The following is a 22,499-nucleotide window of genomic DNA, read 5'->3' as shown; positions in this document are numbered from 1 at the left end:
AAATATTTATGCAGAGCTTTTTATTAGGTCTTGAACCACAGGATGAAGAACGAAAATATGCCCGAGGGGAGCGTGAATGGCTGCTCAGAGGATGGGCACTGGCGGGCCGGGCCGCCCGCCAGTGAAGGGGAGGGTCTGTAGACGCGGGCCGGCCACGTCCCGCCCCCCCAGAGGTTCAAACGCAGCAATCCCCTGAGATCTGCAGAGAGGTAGCTCCTGCCCTTTGGGAAGTCACAGCAGATCCGGCACCAAGAAGCCGTCTGTCCCCACAGGAGTCCCCAGGACACACAGACACACACGGCAGGTTATGCGGACCGCTGAGCTCCTCCTCTGTGCGTGCGGAGAGCGGGTCCTCCAGCCGCCTCAGAGCCGGGCCGGTGGGGAGTGGGGGAAGCGGGGCCTCTGTGGGGCGTTGTCTCTGCTGGCTTCCCCCCTGCTCCAAATGCATACAGCGGGCCGGTCACAGAGCCCCGGGCAATTGTCCAGCCGGCAGCAGCCAGACTGACCGTTCAGCCCAGCAGCGGTTTTCCAGGTAGCCGGTCCCCACGAGCCCACACGGCACACGCCTTTGTGGCCCCTGCCCTGCCCTGACCGCCGCAGCTGGGTAGGCTCCTGTCCCCCTTGCAGCCCCAGCCCCCAGTCGGAGGATGGCTCCTGTACCCCTCCCCCCACCCCAGGGACAGCTCCTGCCTCCCTCCCCAATCCTCCCAGCTGAGGGATGGCTCTGTCCTCGCCCCCTGGCCCCCCCCCCCAACCTGAGTGACGGCTCCAGGCCTGTGCCTGTGCCCCTCCCCTCAGCCCTCCGCAGGGACCCGGGCCCCTGCCCAGAGCTGGGCAGGGAGCACGTCTCTGTAGCCGCTGTGTGTGTCTGCGCCCTCCTCTTCTCGAACCATTGAGAGGGCCCACCGAGCCCCGCAGCACGTTGCAGGAAAATGTGTCGCAGGGAAGGAGGTAGGAAAGCCAGAAGCAAGGGCTTGTTAAAAACAGAACACACGGCGCTGGCTCCCGTCGCGTCCACGGCCAAAGCAGAGCAGAGGGAAGCGGGCAGCTCCCTGATCGGCAGTGCGCAGGGGAGAGAGACCCAGGGAGGGGCCGCCGGGGAGCACGGACGCCTGCCTCACCCTCGGGGCTGGAGGCCGCGACTCGTCCTTTGGAGAGGACCGGGCTCCGAGAGGCAGAGCGCTGGGGTCTGGACCTCTGGCCCGGTCTCCTTTGCCCAGGGGCCCTTACCTGGCCCCTGGGTCCCCACCCGGGCCCCAGGGCTCCTCGCCAAGAGCTGTTCTCCCCACTGTCTTTACACAGGGACTGCATGGCTTCGTCTTTGCTGCTCCCCAACCAATTTTAAAGTTTATCCGCGCGCACGGAATTGGAAAGGGCAGATACAGGGCCATGGCGTGGCAGACACAATTTTCAGTATTTTTATTTGCTTCAGAACAAACCTGAATGCCAGTTTTCAGAAGAGAGTTGACACTTTTCATCCCGTCATTGGAAAAATAACAATATCGAGCAAAAACGGTCTTGCCACAAACGCCCCAATTTTTAAGACAAATGACACTTTGGTCTTGAGATTTGCTTTGATTTCTCAGAAACATAATTCCAAGATAAATGCTTTACGTGTCACTGAAAGTCCCCCCTCCAGCACCCGGAGAATTCTGCCAGCCGACGCGGGTCACCCCACGTGACCAAGAGGGGTCGAAAACCAAGCCTCAGACTCTCACTGCGGCCGGTGCCCAGGCTGGAAAGGAAAATAAGGGTGGGACAAGAGCCTCGTCTCAGAAGCAGGGACGTGTGCGGGGGTCTCAGGCCGAGGAAAGGGGCTGGCAGGCCCCTGGGAGAAGTGGACACCGTGCGCATTGCGAGAGATGTCGCTGGTTATTAGGGCTCCAGTACTCACTCTTGTTCTCATTCTGGGTTTGAATTAATAGACTTGTACAAAAATAAAGTTCAGTCCACCCACTTGGGTCTGCCTTTCAGTGGGCACAGGGGACAGACGGCGGTGGGCTCAGGGGACAGAGGGCAGTAGGCACAGGGGACAGACGGCGGTGGGCTCAGGGGACAGAGGGCAGGGGGGACAGAGGGCAGTAGGCACAGGGGACAGATGGCGGTGGGCTCAGGGGACAGAGGGCAGGGGGGACAGAGGGCAGTAGGCACAGGGGACAGATGGCGGTGGGCTCAGGGGACAGAGGGCAGTAGGCACAGGGGACAGACGGCGGTGGGCTCAGGGGACAGAGGGCAGGGGGGACAGAGGGCAGTAGGCACAGGGGACAGACGGCGGTGGGCTCAGGGGACAGAGGGCAGGGGGGACAGAGGGCAGTAGGCACAGGGGACAGACGTCGGTGGGCTCAGGGGACAGAGGGCAGGGGGGACAGAGGGCAGTAGGCACAGGGGACAGATGGCAGTGGGCTCAGGGGACAGAGGGCAGGGGGGACAGAGAGCAGTAGGCACAGGGGACAGACGGCGGTGGGCTCAGGGGACAGAGGGCAGGGGGGACAGAGGGCAGTAGGCACAGGGGACAGACGGCGGTGGGCTCAGGGGACAGAGGGCAGGGGGGACAGAGGGCAGTAGGCACAGGGGACAGACGGCGGTGGGCTCAGGGGACAGAGGGCAGGGGGGACAGAGGGCAGTAGGCACAGGGACAGATGGCGGTGGGCTCAGGGGACAGAGGGCAGTAGGCACAGGGGACAGACGGCGGTGGGCTCAGGGGACAGAGGGCAGGGGGGACAGAGGGCAGTAGGCACAGGGGACAGACGTCGGTGGGCTCAGGGGACAGAGGGCAGGGGGGACAGAGGGCAGTAGGCACAGGGGACAGATGGCAGTGGGCTCAGGGGACAGAGGGCAGGGGGGACAGAGAGCAGTAGGCACAGGGGACAGACGGCGGTGGGCTCAGGGGACAGAGGGCAGGGGGGACAGAGGGCAGTAGGCACAGGGGACAGACGGCGGTGGGCTCAGGGGACAGAGGGCAGGGGGGACAGAGGGCAGTAGGCACAGGGGACAGACGGCGGTGGGCTCAGGGGACAGAGGGCAGGGGGGACAGAGGGCAGTAGGCACAGGGGACAGATGGCGGTGGGCTCAGGGGACAGAGGGCAGTAGGCACAGGGGACAGACGGCGGTGGGCTCAGGGGACAGAGGGCGGTGGACATAGGGACAGAGGGCAGCGGGCACAGAGGGCGGTGGGCTCAGGGGACAGAGGGCAGTAGGCACAGGGGACAGACGGCGGTGGGCTCAGGGGACAGAGGGCAGTAGGCACAGGGGACAGACGGCGGTGGGCTCAGGGGACAGAGGGCAGGGGGGACAGAGGGCAGTAGGCACAGGGGACAGATGGCGGTGGGCTCAGGGGACAGAGGGCAGTAGGCACAGGGGACAGACGGCGGTGGGCTCAGGGGACAGAGGGCAGTAGGCACAGGGGACAGACGGCGGTGGGCTCAGGGGACAGAGGGCAGGGGGGACAGAGGGCAGTAGGCACAGGGGACAGACGGCGGTGGGCTCAGGGGACAGAGGGCAGGGGGGACAGAGGGCAGTAGGCACAGGGGACAGACGTCGGTGGGCTCAGGGGACAGAGGGCAGGGGGGACAGAGGGCAGTAGGCACAGGGGACAGATGGCAGTGGGCTCAGGGGACAGAGGGCAGGGGGGACAGAGAGCAGTAGGCACAGGGGACAGACGGCGGTGGGCTCAGGGGACAGAGGGCAGGGGGGACAGAGGGCAGTAGGCACAGGGGACAGACGGCGGTGGGCTCAGGGGACAGAGGGCAGGGGGGACAGAGGGCAGTAGGCACAGGGGACAGACGGCGGTGGGCTCAGGGGACAGAGGGCAGGGGGGACAGAGGGCAGTAGGCACAGGGGACAGATGGCGGTGGGCTCAGGGGACAGAGGGCAGTAGGCACAGGGGACAGACGGCGGTGGGCTCAGGGGACAGAGGGCGGTGGACATAGGGACAGAGGGCAGCGGGCACAGAGGGCGGTGGGCTCAGGGGACAGAGGGCAGTAGGCACAGGGGACAGACGGCGGTGGGCTCAGGGGACAGAGGGCGGTGGACATAGGGACAGAGGGCAGCGGGCACAGAGGGCGGTGGGCTCAGGGGACAGAGGGCAGTAGGCACAGGGGACAGACGGCGGTGGGCTCAGGGGACAGAGGGCAGGGGGGACAGAGGGCAGTAGGCACAGGGGACAGATGGCAGTGGGCTCAGGGGACAGAGGGCAGGGGGGACAGAGAGCAGTAGGCACAGGGGACAGACGGCGGTGGGCTCAGGGGACAGAGGGCAGGGGGGACAGAGGGCAGTAGGCACAGGGGACAGATGGCGGTGGGCTCAGGGGACAGAGGGCAGTAGGCACAGGGGACAGACGGCGGTGGGCTCAGGGGACAGAGGGCAGTAGGCACAGGGGACAGACGGCGGTGGGCTCAGGGGACAGAGGGCAGGGGGGACAGAGGGCAGTAGGCACAGGGGACAGATGGCGGTGGGCTCAGGGGACAGAGGGCAGTAGGCACAGGGGACAGACGGCGGTGGGCTCAGGGGACAGAGGGCAGTAGGCACAGGGGACAGACGGCGGTGGGCTCAGGGGACAGAGGGCAGGGGGGACAGAGGGCAGTAGGCACAGGGGACAGACGGCGGTGGGCTCAGGGGACAGAGGGCAGGGGGGACAGAGGGCAGTAGGCACAGGGGACAGACGTCGGTGGGCTCAGGGGACAGAGGGCAGGGGGGACAGAGGGCAGTAGGCACAGGGGACAGATGGCAGTGGGCTCAGGGGACAGAGGGCAGGGGGGACAGAGAGCAGTAGGCACAGGGGACAGACGGCGGTGGGCTCAGGGGACAGAGGGCAGGGGGGACAGAGGGCAGTAGGCACAGGGGACAGACGGCGGTGGGCTCAGGGGACAGAGGGCAGGGGGGACAGAGGGCAGTAGGCACAGGGGACAGACGGCGGTGGGCTCAGGGGACAGAGGGCAGGGGGGACAGAGGGCAGTAGGCACAGGGGACAGATGGCGGTGGGCTCAGGGGACAGAGGGCAGTAGGCACAGGGGACAGACGGCGGTGGGCTCAGGGGACAGAGGGCGGTGGACATAGGGACAGAGGGCAGCGGGCACAGAGGGCGGTGGGCTCAGGGGACAGAGGGCAGTAGGCACAGGGGACAGACGGCGGTGGGCTCAGGGGACAGAGGGCGGTGGACATAGGGACAGAGGGCAGCGGGCACAGAGGGCGGTGGGCTCAGGGGACAGAGGGCAGTAGGCACAGGGGACAGACGGCGGTGGGCTCAGGGGACAGAGGGCGGTGGACATAGGGACAGAGGGCAGCGGGCACAGAGGGCGGTGGGCTCAGGGGACAGAGGGCAGTGGGCTCAGGCAACAGGGAAGTGGGCTCAGGGGACAGAAGGCAGCGGGGACAGAGGGCAATGGGGACGGAGGGCAGCGGGCGCAGGGACGGAGGGCCGTGGAGACAGGCGGCTGGTGTCCCCGTTGCCCTGAGGGTAGGGTCACAAGGGCAGCAGGGCTCACCTGAAGCTACAGGGAGGCTTCCGAGAACCACCTTCGTCTCTCCAGTGCCTGTGACCTCTTTGAGGCAACCCCTCGAGCCCCTCCCCACTCCCTGCGACCCCGCGGGACCCCAGCCCCACTGCCCTTGGCTGGCAGTTGGGAGCGGACACAGTGTCACCAGGGGAAGCCGCGACCCTCTTCACGGGAGGCTTCCGGCCCGGGGGAATTCCAGCTGGAGCTGAGTGGAGACTGTCCCACGTCCCCTCTGCTGGCCGGTCACGGTGACGATGGGGGCCCTGGGAGGTGCACTCTATGGAGATGAAGGGCAGCTTGCTCTCGCCCAGACGAACACTCTGGGTGGCTCCTGGGGGCGTGGGAGCCGGGTCGGGGGTCCAGGTTGCCGCCCTCCCCGCCAGCGAGGCGAGAGGCAGACTCCCGCACGGAGGGAAGACTTGTGGGGCCCCACGGAGCACGAGGCCACGGGTGTGGAGGAGCCTCACTCTGCCTGCACCGCGAGCAGCCCCCTCTCTCCCGCGATGCCCACGGACGTGCAGCGGGGGCCCCTCCTGACCCCAAGGCCACACCCAGGCTTGCGATGGCCGCCGCGGTCCAGAGGGCTGGGTCCTTAAGGGGCCCTGGGCTCTGACAGGCAGTTGGGCCTGCAGGCGGGGTCTCCGTGACTCTCGCTACCCACGCGGACACGAGTGGCCGGGGACGTGGGTGTTGGTGTGCTGTGGGAGAAGGGGGTGCCCAGCTGTGCCCCCAAGCCCAGAGGCTACTTCTTAGGGGTGTGAGTCTGAGCACCTGCCTCCCAGTCTGCCCCCCCGCTCTGTACCCAGAGCCTGAGGGGACTCCGGACGGGGACTCTGGATGGTGGGAGGGCTTGCTGCCCAGCTGGGGGCCGGCAGGCAGGCACCTCCACTGTCGTGCCCTGGGCGGCCTGCTCCCATGTCTGGTGAGGTGGGGTGCGAGGGTGTGAGGGTGGCCCGAGGGGGGGAGTACGGTGCCCAGCGGCCCCCCGTGGTCCATGCCAGGGTTCCTGTCCGGCCCATCTCCTGGGTGACAGGCAAAACTGCCAGCTTGGGGGGGGGGGCCCAGAGCAGGGAAGGGAGCCAGGGGGCTCCTAGGACCACAGGACCCAGGAGACCCTGTAGCTTGGATCTGTAGCAAGACCCTGGGGCCCTGGGGCCCTGGGGCCAGGCCGGTCGCCTGCAGAGGGAAAGTGCTCGCCTTTGAAAGTGATCTCCTGGAATGTTCCTGAACTCTGCTCAAGACAGGACACCTGGCCAGAGATACCGTGGGACTGTGAGGTCAACACTGGCACCAGGCTGAGGCAGACATGGCCTTGTGCTTGGGGACCCGTCCACCGGGAGCTCCAGAGTCCCTGCAGGAGCAAACGTGCATCGCAGGGCTGGGGGCCCTTCCTGCCTGCGAGCCTCAGCCGGCACCACCCAGCCCTGGAACGGGGGGTCCCGCATCACATCACGTCGGGCCAGGGGGCTCTTTGCGGCAAAGGAGGAGTCCGGGAGGGCCAGGAGCCATCAGGGGCCAAATGCAGGCCTTGCCTAGAACGCGGCACCCCTCTGCCCCGCGCACCTGGTGTCTCTAGAGAGAAACCCGCTGCCTCCCGGATTCGTATCCCGGCCTCGGCCTGTGTCCAGACGCTTCTTTGTCCCCCCAGGGCCCCTCGTGCCCAGGTTCCCTGCGTCTCTTGCAGGCAAGGCTTCTGCGTCGGGTCCTGACTCGCTCATGTGTAAGCTCGTGTCTCAGTGTTTCCAAGGATCTTCTAGAAGCAGACACTTCTCCTTCTCTAGAGGTTGATGCCAAAGGGAAGGGGGTCCATCCTCTTTCCCCCTAAGAGGCCCGTGCTGCTGTGGCCTTAAGTAGCTCTGAGGCTAGACAGCTAGGAGAGGGTAATGACCCTGGACAAGTCTTATTTTTAAATGTATCTGCTCAGGTTGCAAGAGGAGGCTCGTATAATCTGCACCCGGGATGTTTATTGAGTCTGAGGGGAACCTTTGAAAATAAAGGAGGGAGGGAGTGGGAAGAAAAGAAGGAGAGAGACACAGAGAGACACAGAGAGAAGGGAGAGATAGAGACAGAGAGAGAAGAAGGTAGGGAGGAGCCCCAGGGCCAGCACAGATAGGAATGGGGCTGCCCCGGGCCACCTGGTGGCAGTCAGCATCCACTAGGGGCAGAGGTCACCTGGCTGGCCACCCAGAGGGCTGCCTGACCGTCTGGGGTCCACGGAGCAGACCCTCAGGCCGTCCATGATCCTCCTGACATTGGAGCAGGTGCACCATGGAGAGGGCTCCGTGAAGCCAGCCCGGGTGGAGCTGAGCCGCGCAGGGGGTCCGCACAGCTCCGGGGAGGGGGCTGGGGCCTGTGCGATGCAGGCGGCGGGTGATTCCTGGCAGGCCGGCGTCCGTCCGAGATTGGGGGAAGCCCCGGGGCACCAGCGGCCATCGCAGGCATGGGCGTCCTGGGCACTGAGGCAGGAGGCAAGGTCATGGGTCACCTTTCCTGGGAGGGACCCACAGGGATTGCACTCGGTGGGTTTGCCACAGAGTCCTGAGCCCGCAGGACGGGGCTGAGTCGCCACCAAGACTGTGGACCCCTCACTGCAGCCCGGGGCAAGTTCAGCACACCCTGCTCCCCAAAGCCTCGATGGAAACCATCCAACGTGACGGGCAGAGAGAAAAATGATGCTAGGAACGCACCGAGAATAGCAGCGTCATGTGGCCTAACACCCGTGCGCTGGAGCCCAGGGGTCGAGGAAAAAGACAAGGGGGCAGGAAAAAACCTGAAGAAATAATGGCCCAAATTTTCCCAGATTTGATGAAGAACAATCGTACGGATGCATGAGACAAATCCAAAGGGAAATAAATACAAAGGAACCACACCTTGTGGGGCTGGAAACTACAAAGAAAGAGAAGTTGTTTTAAGTAGCTGGAGGAAAAACTTGGTTCTTTAGAAAGATTAATACAATTTCGACGTGTCCCTAGGAGATGCATCGGAGAACAAAGCACAGGTTGCCAACGCCAGGAGGTGGGGAGGAGAGCCAACCACAGAGCCCCGGTCATTAAAAGGCAGATCGAGGGATATGAGAAGAACGTTTAGGTTGGGAAAGCTGATCGCTGAGATGAAATGCAAAAACTCCTTGAAAGACACAACTTACCCAAACCGTCATGGAACAGAACAGAAGTCTGCATGCCAACCCACGTTAAGGGTCATTCTGCAGACTGACTTGTGCTGTACGAGAATCTCAAGGGTAAGAAATATAGAGACGGGCTAAAAAAAACCTGTTCAAGATTAAAGGGGAAAGAAAATTCAGACTTCGTGAATATTTTATCGATGGAGAGCAAACCGAGCAGACTGAAAGTGGCCTCGTTTGGGGTTTTCTTTGACAATTACCTCCTTTTGCTCATTCTCTCGCTTGAGCCGAGAGAGGGGCCCGCTGCTTAACACTGTGCCTTCCTCCAAGGGCACCTGAAGGTCGATTCTCATCGGCCCAGTCAGTGGCCAGTGAAAAGCACTTAGGACCTTGGAGGGGACACGGCTCATAAGAGAGATTATGAACATTGCTGTCAGGAGGGTAAAAGCTGTTTGTCAAAATAGAATGACCGATGTAATCAATAGATTGGTTAATGAATTCAACTAAGTGGCTAAATTATCATCAGATTCAGGATTGACTTTTCCAAGCCGATCTGGATTTTCACGTTCTCCTGAGTTATTTACATGTGCACGGCATGATGTGATCACACCCACTCTCCCTTGTTCAGCCGGTAACTAGTCTACGGTGACGTGATTGTCCAGTCGACTCTGGCTAAAGGGTCCTAGATCTGTGCTGTAATTATAGATTTTGCACTGGGTAGTTCCTTTCCAAGGAGGCTGAGGTGCGTTTTTTTTTTGTTGATGCTTTTCCAAGAAACAGTCCCCAGGCTCCGATGTGTGGCAAACATGGCCCTCCGTTGAGGGTGAATGCCCGGAGAGCTTTTGGGCCAGGTGCCGACACGCCTCCGAGCGTCGCATGGGCGCCTTGCTGCGCTGAACCCCTCAGGGCGACGCAGGGCAGGTCCGGCGTGAGGAGGCCGTGTGGCAGGCGAGCCTTCGTCCAACTCAGGCCTCCGTGTGGTGTCGGCAACCAGAACTTTAAGGAGAGGCATTTCTATGGAAACAAAAGGAAAACAAGGGCTAATAGTTACTATTATAAACTCAGGTTCTCAGTTTGGAGAGCAGCCGGTTGAGAGCATTTCTGGGTTTGGGCTTCCAGCATCTTTAGATGGTGGACTAAGGGTGGCCGTTCCATCATGCTGGGCGCTCCTGGTTTGCAGCTCGAGGTCCCTGCTGGTGTCGGCAGGTGTCCCAGGGAAGTCTCTGCGAGGTCCAGGCAGAGGCAGGCAGAGCGTTATGCCGACAGGACCCGTGGTGGTCACGCCTCTGAAGTTTACGGCAAGCGGTCTGCCGTCACCAAGCTGTTGGGCCTTTGGGAAAAGTTTCAGTGCCAGTGATCCCAAGTCAGAAAGGTGGGAGGGAAATCGGAAACATCAGTTTGGAGAGTTGTAGCCAGGTAGCTGAGGAAACCAGAAGAATTCGGGACCCAGGAGCGGAATCTGGCGAGGGGCTGCGGCTTTCTACCGAACGGTTACTCTTTCTACTCCCAGCCTGTTTTTACCAACGATAATCGCGGCCAGACAAAGTAAATCTAGTCTCACCGACCACGGCCTGATTATTTACGTAAGTGCAGTGGGAACGATGATTTTATGCGTATTCTCAAATACAACATTCCGGTCAAAGCTTTGGTAAGATCCAGGGGGCTTTATGGGCTCCCACAGTCAATCTTGGTTCCTTAAAACTGTCCAGGAATAAGGAATCTCAGAGATTTTTTTAAAGCATCCCCAGGCTAAGAAACCAAGTCAGAGACTCATCCAATTGTTTCCTGTTCCAAGGAGAACAGATCCCTTTTGAACTTAGGTCAAAACCTATATCGTCGTGAATATAAGATATTTCGATAGGACTTTCTGAATTCCGGAGGGATCAGAAAAAAATAAATGCTTCATTTCTGTTTATGCAAAAGTATATTTCCCCAAACTGCTGTGATTTACGGATAGCTTAAAAGAAAGGAGAGAGGGGGTTCTTTAAATCTGGAAAACAAAACACTAAAGAACTAACAATGCTTTGAAGAAAAAGTTACAAAACTTATAACCACCCCATTCGTTCATTCGATCCCAAGTAATCAATTCTCGGTTCACTTGGGTTGGAGCGGGCGGGCCGATGTATGAATCGGTTTCTTCATTAGAGTTGTAGAAATTCTCACCGAGTTCAACGGCTGGATCCTAAAGTTCTCACCTGTGTTCTGGTCCTTTCCAGGACTCTCCGTGGAGACGAAGCCTTTCTACCTGTGCTTGATTGCAAACACTCTCAGGGAAGAATCAAGAGCCAATAGTAACTAACTGTGAAATACAAAAGTTGCAAAAATGGCCACAGTGAAAAGATCTGGTGAGAGCTCGCTATTAAACAAGGATGCATTGGTGAGGACATTTGGTTATTTCGGTGACATATAGCATTTTGAGCTAGTAATTAGAGAGAGACTATACGGATGGCAGGACATTGACAAATTTCTAGGCATTTTATGTAATTCTGAAAACATTCATCGACACGCACCCAAACAAATAAAACCTAAAGAAGTTAAGTCACAAACGCCGTCTCTGCGGCCCTACCTCAGACCCGCTGAATCAGAGTCTCCAAAAACTCAGAATTACGGGTGCCCATGAGTTCATGACTTTCCTGTGGCAGTCGCTGGGTCCGGCCGGGGTTTAAGCCCACTGCCTGGCGAGCACGGGGCAGAATGAGCCTGGCCGGACTCTGGGCTCCCACAGGCCGGCTGGCTCGCACCCCTCCCAACAATTAACGGGCATCCGCCAGGTTGCTTCACCGTCCCTCACCATCACTTCCCCAGCCGCCAGCTGCAAACACTTGATCCCCGGAGGAGGCGGGAGGGGGCTTAGAGGAGAGAGGGGAGGTCATTACTGATCGTGGGGCTCCTCTCGCCCAAGCGTGAGGTGGGCCCTCTGCGGGCCAGGAGGGTGCGCCGGCGGCCCCGGGGGCAGAAGCCGCCCTCACCTCGCGCTCCCACGGCAGCTGAAAGCCTGGCGTGGGGCTCGCTGGGAGCCTTCTCCCACACCAGCGTCTTTTGAGTGATCACTGTGATTTATCATAGAAATGAGTGTGTGGTCTCTGCCGGCTCCTGGCACAGAGCTCCTAAAACTCTTGGAATTTCCTAAGCGATGCGCCTAAAGGTGTCTTCTGTTCTGTGAACGAGGTGACCCTGGGCCGCCCCTCGGCCGCTGCAGGGTGGGGGCTGGTGTCCAGGAACCAGCTCAGAGATGGGGGCTTGGAGCGCTCATCCCGCCCCGGCCTCGGGCTGGAAACCCAGGAGGGGGTGTCCGGAGAGCTTCCGGGGTGCCGGGGGAACCTCTGCGCCCCTTCTCCACCCCTCCCCCTGCAAGTCTTCGGTCTTCCTTTCCGGAGCTGTGTCCTTCCCTAAAAAACCAGCGATCCGGTGACTGAACCGGCTCCCGAGTTCCGAGAGCCGCTCTAGCAGCTTGATCGAACCCCAGGAGGGGATTGTGGGAAGCTGCCACCCGTAGCCAGGCACCCAGAAGCCCAGGCGACGGCCCGGACTGGGGACCAGGGACTCACGGGACCGAGCCCTCAGCGTCTCCAGGGGGACAGTGTCAGGCGGGTCCGGATGGTAGGACACCCAGTTGGGTCGGAGGGTTGCCGGGTGCATTAACGCGCACACACCCCACACCCACACGCCCACACTCACACCCCCCCACACCCACCACCCCCCCCGCACACTCACGCCCACACACCCCACACCCACACACTCTCACACCCCCCCCACGCATGCACATTCTCACACACACACACTCATCCACACACCTCACAACCACACTCTTGTATGCACCCACATGCACACACTTACACACAGTCACACACACGCACACTCGCACACGTTCTCACACACACATTTGCACACCCACCCACACTCAACCCCACACGCTCAGGTCCCACACCCATGCAAACACATTCTTTCTCTCTCTCCCTCTCTCAAACACACACACACACACGCACACGCACACGCACACTCATACACCCTCACCCCCACGCAACACTCACACACATATTCACACACAATCGCACGCGCAAGTGCACACACTCTCACACCCACCCACTCTTACACACACCCACACACCCACACGTGCACCCTCTCGCACATGCACGCGCACTCGTGCCGTCATCCGTGAAGTCGGCCGGATGCCACTCTTCAAAAAGATGTCCGTGTTCTAGTCCGGTGGTTGAGGCCGTGGCCTTACCTGCAAACAGGGTCTCTGCAGATGTGATTAAGGGTCTTAAGCTGAGATCATTCTGCCAGAGCACGGACCCTAAATGCAACGACTGGTGTCTTCACGAGAGAGGAGAGAGGGATTTGCACCAGACACAGGGGCCAGGGCAGGGGAGGAGCCACGGGAAGACGGGGCAGAGAATGGGCCGAGGCTCTGATCCCAGGAACAGCTGGGGACACAGGAGCCAGAAGGGGCAGGAAGGGCCCTCCCCCGGAGCCTCCACAGCGAGTCTGAACCTGGCTTTGGGCTTCTGCCTCCGGAACTCCAGAGACCTTTCTCCTGTTGAAGTCTCTCCGCGCGTGTGGGTTTGTCGCGGCCGTCAGGCCCCCTGACCTCGGCCTTCTCCTGGAGTGTCCGTGGCATCGGGGATGCGCGCAGGGGGCCGGAGCCTGGTGCCACGTCCATCCAGGGGTGTTGCGCTCCCGGGGAGGGGCCGACAGCCTCTCCCTGGGCCTCGTGAGGGGGGGGCCAGCACGAAGCTGCTCCCGCCCGCAGACTCTGGACCCGCACCTCCAGGGCAGGTACCAGGAGGGTGGACGGACGGGAGGAAGAAGGCGGGACCCCCAAACACCCAGCCGGGCATCGGCCGAGACGGGGAGAAGGGAATGGGGTTCAGAGCCTGCTTGGGAGAGTTACTCAACAAAACTGACTTTCACAAAGCGAGTAACAAAAAGCTCCTACATTTTTCATTTTCAATCAGTCTGCACTATAAACATCTTTATTTGGTTTTCACTCTGGGCAGGGAGGCCATTTAAATTTTAATTTTAATAGCTCCAAAATATGAGGGCTGTTACTCTTGCCTACGTTCTTTTCTTGGAAAAGATCAGAAGCTCCTTGCCAAAAGGAAAATAAGTCACTAGCTTAATAAATAATGAAACACAAAGCAAACTACTAATGCTTAATTTTTCCTACCTCCATGAATATTTCAGCAAACAATGGAGGCTCTTTATATCGCAATAACAAGGGCTCCAGGGGGCCAGGGGACGGGGGTGGGGGCGGGCTCTTTCTTCCCTTGACTCTCCCGATGTCATTTGTTTAAAATTAAGGCAGGAGTTAGTATCATTTTCCGATTCACCGAATAAAGACATTTATATCCAGGACGACACCTGATGGCATCTGCGAGCACGCACCTTCCCGAAGGCAGCGGTCGGCTTCCTCTCCCAGAAGGTGTTTGTCAGTGAGGCTGGACCCCGCTCTGCCGGCCGTGCACGTTGGCGACGCGCTGAGCACCTGCCTCATCGCGGTCCACCTGTGTGCGCCGACGGCTCGGCGACGCCAGTGTCCCACGTGGGACGGCCAGCTGTCTTGCCCGGTGAGGGAGACCGGCAGGCACAGGGCTCGCCTGCTGGGGGCACACACGTGGGGAAATCTGTCACAGATACACACGTGTGCGCACACGCTCACACACGTGCATGCTCACGCTCACGCTCACATACCCCCACCGTCAGAACCGGCGGGCCTGCGCCCAGGGGCTCCCAGGGCACGGGCTGGCGGCCAGAGGTTTCCACTCCCCAGAAATTCCGACGTTTCCGGCTTGCCTTCATGCCACCGAGCCCCTCATTCTTCCGCCTTTACGAACATGATGAAAGCCACCCTCGGTCAAACCATTTCCAAAATTCCCGGGACATCGGCCGACCCCGTGACCTAGTGACCCTCCCCTTCCCACCTCTCGCAGCCTCACGGTAAGAGCCCTCCCTCGTCCCCAGGGCGGGTGCCGAGCCTGGTGCCCACTGGGGACACAGAAACGGCTCCCAGGCCCCACCATCCTTCCAGGCACCTGAGGCCCGATCAGGACAGTCGGGACTCACACGTGTTCTTTCCCCTCAGGGGACAGTGTGTGGCATCCCGGTGAGGTGTGGCCAGGCACGGGGACCTCTGCACTGACTCGCAGCTGTTGTTTCACGCTTGCAGGGGGGCCTCTGTCCTAGCAGTGAGGGGAGGGAGCCAAGTCAGGACGAGGGGGGCGACACGAGCCAGGCAGTCGGGTGGTGGCCCATCCCGGCTGCGGGTGTGGGCGGCTGAGTTCCTCACCCCTTCATGTTCTGTCCACACCCTCGTTCGCCCACCTGCTCGGCGGCCTGGCCAGAGGGGTGGGATACGGGATCACCCTGGTGGGTCAGACGTGGCCTTGTGGCTGAAGTCACTGAGCTGGGTCAGCCCCGAGGCCAGAGTCCATCCCTAGGAGGCTGCTCGGCTGTGTCGTGGGCTGGCCCGGCCTCGGGCTTGCTGTAAGGGTCCCGTGCGAGTTGCTGGGGTGGGGTCTCAGGAGCACGGGTGGGGCATGGAGGAGAGAGGTGGAGGGCCAGGCACACAGTGTAGACGGAGGTAGAAGGATGGGCACACAGTGTAGACAGAGGAGGGAGGTGGAGGGCCAGGCACACCGTGTAGACGGAGGTAGAGGGCTGGGCACACAGTGTAGACGGAGGAGGGAGGTGGAGGGCCAGGCACACCGTGTAGACGGAGGTAGAGGGCTGGGCACACAGTGTAGACGGAGGAGGGAGGTGGAGGGCCAGGCACACCGTGTAGACGGAGGTAGAGGGCTGGGCACACAGCGTAGACTCCTGCTCTGGGCCCGGGGCTCAGTCCTGCTGGGACCCAGGAGACGTGGAGCAGCCCGGGCAAGTGACTCCCACGGCTGAGTCTCTCAGGGGGGGCCCGGCCCCGGGGGACACGGCAGCCCACTGTGCTGTGGGCAGGTCCACACAGGCGGGCCAACTGCACCTTTGCATGGACTGCAGAAAGCTCCTCTCCCAGGATAAGTGCAAAAATCACCCCCAGGGCTGATGGGCCCCAGAAGGTGCCTGGGAGACAGTCCACCGTGACCCCCAGTGGGCGGGGGACGAATGGCCAGGGGAGGGTGGGTCCTCTCCGCCCAGGGGCCTTGGCCACGTCGCCCCTGTGCCTGGTCCCTCTTGTCTTGAGGTCAGCACGGTGAGAACAGGGCCTGGTCTTGATGACGGAGTTTGTGGCCCCTGCTTCTAGAGAAACAAGACAGGCCCGCGAGGAGGTTTCTTCCAGCGCCAAATGAGAAATACAGGGTGTCCTCCGACCTGGAACCTGGGGGATGTTTCTAGGGAAAACTCTAAGGTGACAGTCTACGTTAGTCTGTGTCTGCCCCTTTAGCCGGGGACTCCGGGGCCCCGATAAGGGACCCCCACCCTGAGTTTGACCGACCTAAGTCCTGCCGGGGACAGCAGCACTGGGGCCACCACCCTCAGAACCCCCTGTTGGCATGGCTCTCCCCACACGGCGACAAGCAGCTTTCAAGCGCAGACCCCTGTGGGGACTGTGGCCTGGAGGCGGGGGGGCGGGTGCTTGGGGATCCCCGAAGAGGATGGGGATGGGCCCAGACCCATCACTCCACGACCCCCCGTGACCTGGGCCTGAGCAGGGCAGCCGGACCCCTGAGGGGACTGGACAGAGGGAGTGCGGGGGGGAGCCGTCGCCTGGGCTGGGCACGCACATCAGGGTCCAGTGAGGAGCTGTTTTCAGAAGGTCACAGTGGCCAGGCCGCAGCGGAGCCCAGGGACAGGCTGTGGACACAAGCCCCAGGCAGGGACACCCCATGTCCAGGCGGCAGAGAGGAGCCACCGGCAGCCCCACGAGGTTGTGGGGGAGCCCACGTGGCCGCGAGCCCCGAGTGGTCCTGAATGCAGGGAGGCGGCCCCAGGATTCTGGAACCCGGTGAGCACTTCCTCATTTTACTGCCCAGATGTGGAGAGCAGACACAGGAATCCACAGTGCCCCTCGGCCAAGGGGCCAGTGACCTGCCACCCAGAGGCCGGGGTGTCAGGCCTGGGGAGGGGCCGTGCCCTCCCCAGCAGGGTCTTCGTCTGGGGAAGCCCCTTCAGGACCCCCGGGGTCCTTGCTGTGAGTGAAGCCCAACGTGGGCCACCCGGAGAGGGCGAGGGTCACCGGTCCACGGGCATCTGCCGTGGTTGGCCAGTGACACCTCCACCACAGGGGACCCTGTCAGCTGGCTTTCCCGACTAGGACCCTCGTGAAACGTCACCGATCTGCACACAAGTGGCTACCTGCTTGTGACTGTCGGGAGACTTACCTGGTGCCTGTACTCGGGACACTCAGGGCCACGTAGACGTCACCAGCATGCGGGGTGTCCTGCCCGTGTCCTGCCCTCCAAGTGTGGGGTCGGGGGGGCCGCGGCGTTAGCCAGCACGTGCCCTGCTCCCTGTTTGACACCCGCCTCCTTGTGTGGGTCTGCCCGCGGCTCCCAGCCCCCCAGCAATGCCCACCCTGGCGTGGCCACCACCTGGGGCGCCCCTGGCCTGTCCACCAGCCGGGGTGGCAGCCCAGCCCAGCAGTCACAGCGTTGCCCCAAGAAAGGACAGGACTGCTGGGCACCCCCTGGAGGGGGCAGTGCTCACACTGGGCTGGCCTGCGGGACCCAGGCCCGAGGGGCTCCGTGGCTGGCAGGTGTCTGGAGGGGGCGGTGCCAGGACATCGGGGGGCCACGGGGCAGCCCGTCCCCGGGAGCGTGTGTGGTGCCTCTGGGGCTCCTGGAGGGCAGGCGGCCGTGGTCTGTGCGTGAGGACGGCAGGCTCATGGGGGACATTCCCAGGGGTTCCCAGCTTCGGTGAGCACAACCGTGAAATTTCTCTTTCTATCAAATCGCCGAGCGCGGTCACAGCCGACTGAGCCTGCATTCAAACAGCTGCCTGCGGCGTCGGGGCTCCGGGAGGGAGGACGGCGAATGCCCGTGAATGGTGGCAGCGAGCCGGAGGAGAGGGGACAGCTGCAGACACACAGCCGGTGCCTCCGCGGAGGCTCTTTCTTCCCCGGACCCAGGAAGGGGTGGTCTCCGGGGACGCAGATGCTCAGGGCCACTGGAGCCGAGCAGGCGCCCTTGCAGCTGGACCTTCGCCAACTGAGCCCAGGAGCCCCGTTCAGAGGTCCGGGCACCGGCGCGTCCCAACGCCACCTGCGTGCTCCCCACCCAGCCCAGACTCGCTCCCCGGCCTCAGAGGGCCCCCCCGGGCAGGGCCAGCGTCCCCAGTCTACAGACGGAGAAACTCGGGCGTGGCGGCTGAGCGAGTGGCTGGCAGCCGCCCCACGAGGCGTTAGCGGCCCGCGGGTCCGGTGTCAGAGCCCGAGCCCCACGGGGCGCCTGCTGCCTCGTCCCCTCAGCGCCCCGGCCGCGGCCCCAGCACCTGCCCCGCGTGGCGTGCCCTCCGGGTCCTGCCTCGGGCCTAGAGGAGCTGGGGCTGCGGAAGGAGGCACCTCCCGCCCCCACCTGTCCCGGCGGCCGCTCCGAGGACACCAAGAGGTGTTACAGACCCCGTCCCTTCTGGAAGCGGGAGCTCTCTGAACCCCGGATGGAGGCCGCCCCGTGTGGTGGGACACGGGGGCTGGGGCGGGAGCAGAAGGAGGGGCCGGGGAGGGGCGAGGCGGTAATCTGGGGCGCGGTGGCGGAACTGGGGGCATGAGAAGGGACAGGCTCAGCCCGGTTTGGGAGGCAGAGCCCACGCAGGCACCGACGTTGGGTCCCGTGTAACCAGTCGTGTTGGTAACGGCCACGCTGGTGGTGCGGACACCTCTTCCCTGCACGCACGGCAGGGTGGGGACGCCGGCGGGGGCGGGGGGCGGTGCGGGGTGGGGACCCAGTGCCACAGGCCGCGTGTGGAAGCTCTGGGCAGAGGGGGTGCGGCCGGCCCTGCTCACCGGGGTGCCGTGAGTGTGTCCTCGGTCCGTCCGCCTTCTCCCCAAACCACCGTCCTTCTCACGCAGACACATGACCAGTGCGGTCCTGACCTCGGGGTTTTCCTCTCCCTTCTTAGTGGACAGTCCGGCTCAGGCCCAGCTCCGTCTTCCTCCTTCTGCACCACCGGTCCGACCCCCGTGCCTACGCTCCTGCCAGCGCAGGGTCACTTTCCGACCGGTTCGTAGACATTAACCAGGAAACCAGCCTTCCCCTCACTGCCTTTTGCGAAGTGTCCTCAGGGGTTCCTTTGTCCGTTCACCCCCTCACAGTGGGATTTCTCTCATTTTGAAGTTTCCGGGCTGTCTTTTTGTGGTCATCTATCGTCTGAGTTTGTGTCATACTTCGACCGGACTAAGCGTCTGTCCTTCTCCTGCTTTCTTCTGGAATTTCCCATCCCATTCAGCTTTTCTATTTCGTTTGTGGATTCCCCTAGGACCATTTGCTGTAGGAGTGAGGTCTGGCCGCCTGGCCCTCAAGCTCTGGTGGCAGGGCCCCCTCCAGCCTGACCCTGGATGTGCCGGTCGCCCTGCTGCTGTGTGCGTGCCCCAGGACACAGTCTAACGTCCTGACCTCACAAAATGTCTGTTACCCAGGAAGACTGGTCTAACCTCGACTTTGCTACAGAACGTTTTGAAGGCATATGTATTTGTCAAGATAAAGTAGAGAACGAACTGGATCAGTTCTTACACACACACACCCTTTTACGGACTATTATTAGGATTGCATCAACTTTACAGGTTAATTTAGGGAGAGTCACTATCTTTGTAATACTGGCCTCTTCTATGAACATGGCAGTTTCTTTCATTTCTGAACGTCAATAGCATTTAAAGGTTTCTTTGTGAATATCGAACCTATTTCTTGTCAGATTTCTTCCCGGGACTCGAGTGCCAGTGTTGTCATGGTTATGGCAAACAGGGCCGTTTTCCCATTTTGCTTTTCACTGGTCACTGTTTTCATAGGACATCTGAGGATTGCTACGAGTAATTTCGCAGCCGGCCTTTTAAATTTTTTTTTTTCAACGTTTATTTATTTTTTTGGGGGACAGAGAGAGACAGAGCATGAACGGGGGAGGGGCAGAGAGAGAGGGAGACACAGAATCGGAAACAGGCTCCAGGCTCTGAGCCGTCAGCCCACAGCCCGACGCGGGGCTTGAACTCACAGACCGCGAGATCGTGACCTGGCTGAAGTCGGACGCTTAACCGACTGCACCACCCAGGCGCCCCAGCCGGCCTTTTAATCCTCCTGTGTGTAACATGCCCCTGGAGTGGCCAGGCACACGGCCCAGCCTTCCTGAAACAAAAGCCAATTTACTTCCTTTTTTTCCCCCTCTTTATGCCTCTGATTCCTTTACTTTATCAAATTGTATCAAAGTAATATTGAACATCTCTGTCTTGCTTCTGACTTAATGAGAATAACGATAGTCTCTCCTTAGGGTCCTGGCAAATGTGGACCTAATTAACTTAGAGCTTTCAATCAAGAATGGACGCTGGACTTTATCAAATGCCTTTTAGGCACTTTGGAAATAATCATGCTTTTTTTTAATCGATGCTCGTTACATGTTGATTTAGAAGAAAAAAATGTCTGAGTGTTAAGCTACCTTTGAATTCCCAGGATGAGCCCACCTGGACGGTCTTTCCTTTTCTTTTCTTTTCTTTCTTTTCTTTTCTTTTCTTTTCTTTTCTTTTCTTTTCTTTTCTTTTCCTTTTCTGTTAGATTCTACTGGCTAATATTTTATTTATTTTAGATTTTTACATTGATATTCACATCCAAGATTGGTTTGGAGCTTTCATTTCTGTGCTACCTTTGTCAAAATTAAATATCGATGTTGTTCTGCTTTAATGGGCATAATTTGGAAGATTTCCTTCTTCTTCTACGCCCTGAGACTGTTTAAATAGCATTAATTATTAATTCTGTTTAAAAGAATTAATATCTTTGTAAGATTGAGTCTCTGTATCCAAGAATGTGGCGGATCCTTCCCTTTTCTCCAATCCCCTGGAAACAGCAACGGAGTTAGCTTTTCCGTGGAGATTCTGCGCCCTGCCCTTGGTGCCGTCGGGTCAGGGTTCGGGGTGCACAGCCTTCTGTCACGGTCACTGCGCCTTCCACGGGAACGGATCCACTGACAGGGCTTTTTCCTCCCGGGTGCCCTCCTGCTTCACGTTTTCCTAGAAAAGCATCCACACAAACGAGGTGCTGTAAGTGATTCCTCCTGTCTCCTTTATTAGTTTGCACATTTGTGCTTTTTCGACATTTCTTAATCGGCAACAGGATAACTTGGTATTGGATTTCTTTGGTCCTTCTGTTTTCCAATCATTTTTATTATTACCTTTTAAGTTCCTTTCTTGTGCTCTTATGTTAACGTTATTCTTTGTAAAACTCCAGTTGGATGGTTGATATTCTGTTCGGTTCACAATCTTAAATATATTTTTCCTCAGAGGACTGTCTTTGGCTGTAATGTGTATGACTTTTCCTCTGGTTATTTCTGAGATGCTCTATTTAATAAATTTGTTTTGATTTCTTCTTGAATCTCAGAGTTGTTTGAGACACAGGTGTTTTTATTCGGTTAGTAAGGCTGTTTGTAGTTGTGGGGTTTTTTTTAATTTTTTTTAAGGTTTATTTATTTTTGAGAGAGAGGTGGACAGAGTGTGAGCAGGGGAGGGACAGAGAGAGAGAGAGGGAGACACAGAATCTGAAGCAGGCTGAGCTGTCAGCACAGAGCCCAATGCGGGGCTCGAACCCACGGACCACGAGATCATGACCTGAGCCGAAGTAGGACGCTTAACCGACTGACCCTTGTAGCTGTGTTTTGATGTCTGATTTTGCTGTTATGATCAGACAACGTTCTCTGCACTCTTTCTACTTTGGGGACTGTTCGAGGGGTTTTGGGGAACCTCATTTGGGATCAGTATTTGAATGTCCACAGGCACTTGAGACAAAAGTTTTTTCCTCTATCCTCAGCATATGATATAGGTCCCCATTGGAGTCTCTAGCTGATACATAACATTTTACGTTTGCCTTCTTGGCCCATCATTAGCTGAGACAGAATTAAAGTTTCTTGTTATGAATACTTTCTGCTGGTTTTACTGACGCTTTCTTAATTCGACCTTAACCTTGTCTGATGGCAGGATGCACTCTATCTCCGGCCTGTTCTCTTCTGTCCCATCTCTCTGGGTCACTCAAGTGGTCACGGGTCCTGCTTTAACAGCAGGTAACTACTTTGCTTTGTGGTCCCGTGTCTGTCTTTTGCATTCAGCAGCTGTGTGTCAGGCCCATAACATTTACTGATACGACTCTGGTCTTATTATATTTTATGTATTTATATCTATTTGTGGTTTATTTATATTTTGCATTTATTCATATTTTTGAATTTTTATGCAACGCTTTCTGTTTTGTGTTGTTTTTATTTTTTTTTTCTTCCCCCCAAATGATCTGTGGATTCTGTGCCTCGGTCTGTGCGGCTGGTCCTCCCCCTGTGAGGACGCGCCTCGTGGGGAAGCTTCTCCCGGGGGCCGGGGCATGGCCACGGTGACTCAGGGCGCCCACGCTCCTGTGCTCCTGCCAAGTTCAACGGATGCTGACACTTCCTCAGTTTGTCTAGGGTGCGCGTATGCCATTTGAGTCTCCTCACACTTTTATTGACGGATACACGAGTTCCAAATGTCTTCTCAAAAACTGTTTTCCGCCCCCCGCCTCCCCTGTCCACATCTCCTACGCTGCCTCCTCCGCGCTGACTGCCGTGTCTCTCTGTGGACAAGGCCGCCCTTCCGATGTCTTCGGGAACCCACCCTCCAGTCCTTGCAAGGTGCTGGGTTCCGAGCGGTGCTTCTGGGTAAAGTAGAAGATACCTCGTTAAATTAGGATTTCGGGTGAACATCAAATAATGTTTTTAGCATGAGTATGAGCTGT

The 22,499-nt window shown here is 59.4% G+C and overlaps 1 long non-coding RNA gene across 1 annotated transcript; it reads left to right on the top strand.

Moving 5' to 3' along the window:
• The first annotated feature begins 9,664 nt into the window (after positions 1 to 9,664).
• On the top strand, positions 9,665 to 10,997 carry LOC123577551. Its single transcript, XR_006701924.1, has 2 exons — positions 9,665 to 10,264; positions 10,833 to 10,997. It is a non-coding gene; the product is annotated as an uncharacterized LOC123577551 (long non-coding RNA).
• The last annotated feature ends 11,502 nt before the right edge of the window (positions 10,998 to 22,499 follow it).

This window comes from Leopardus geoffroyi, chromosome D2, assembly GCF_018350155.1.
Source record: "Leopardus geoffroyi isolate Oge1 chromosome D2, O.geoffroyi_Oge1_pat1.0, whole genome shotgun sequence".
Taxonomy (NCBI): Eukaryota; Metazoa; Chordata; class Mammalia; order Carnivora; family Felidae; genus Leopardus; species Leopardus geoffroyi.
This window is presented reverse-complemented; position numbering and strand designations above follow the sequence as displayed.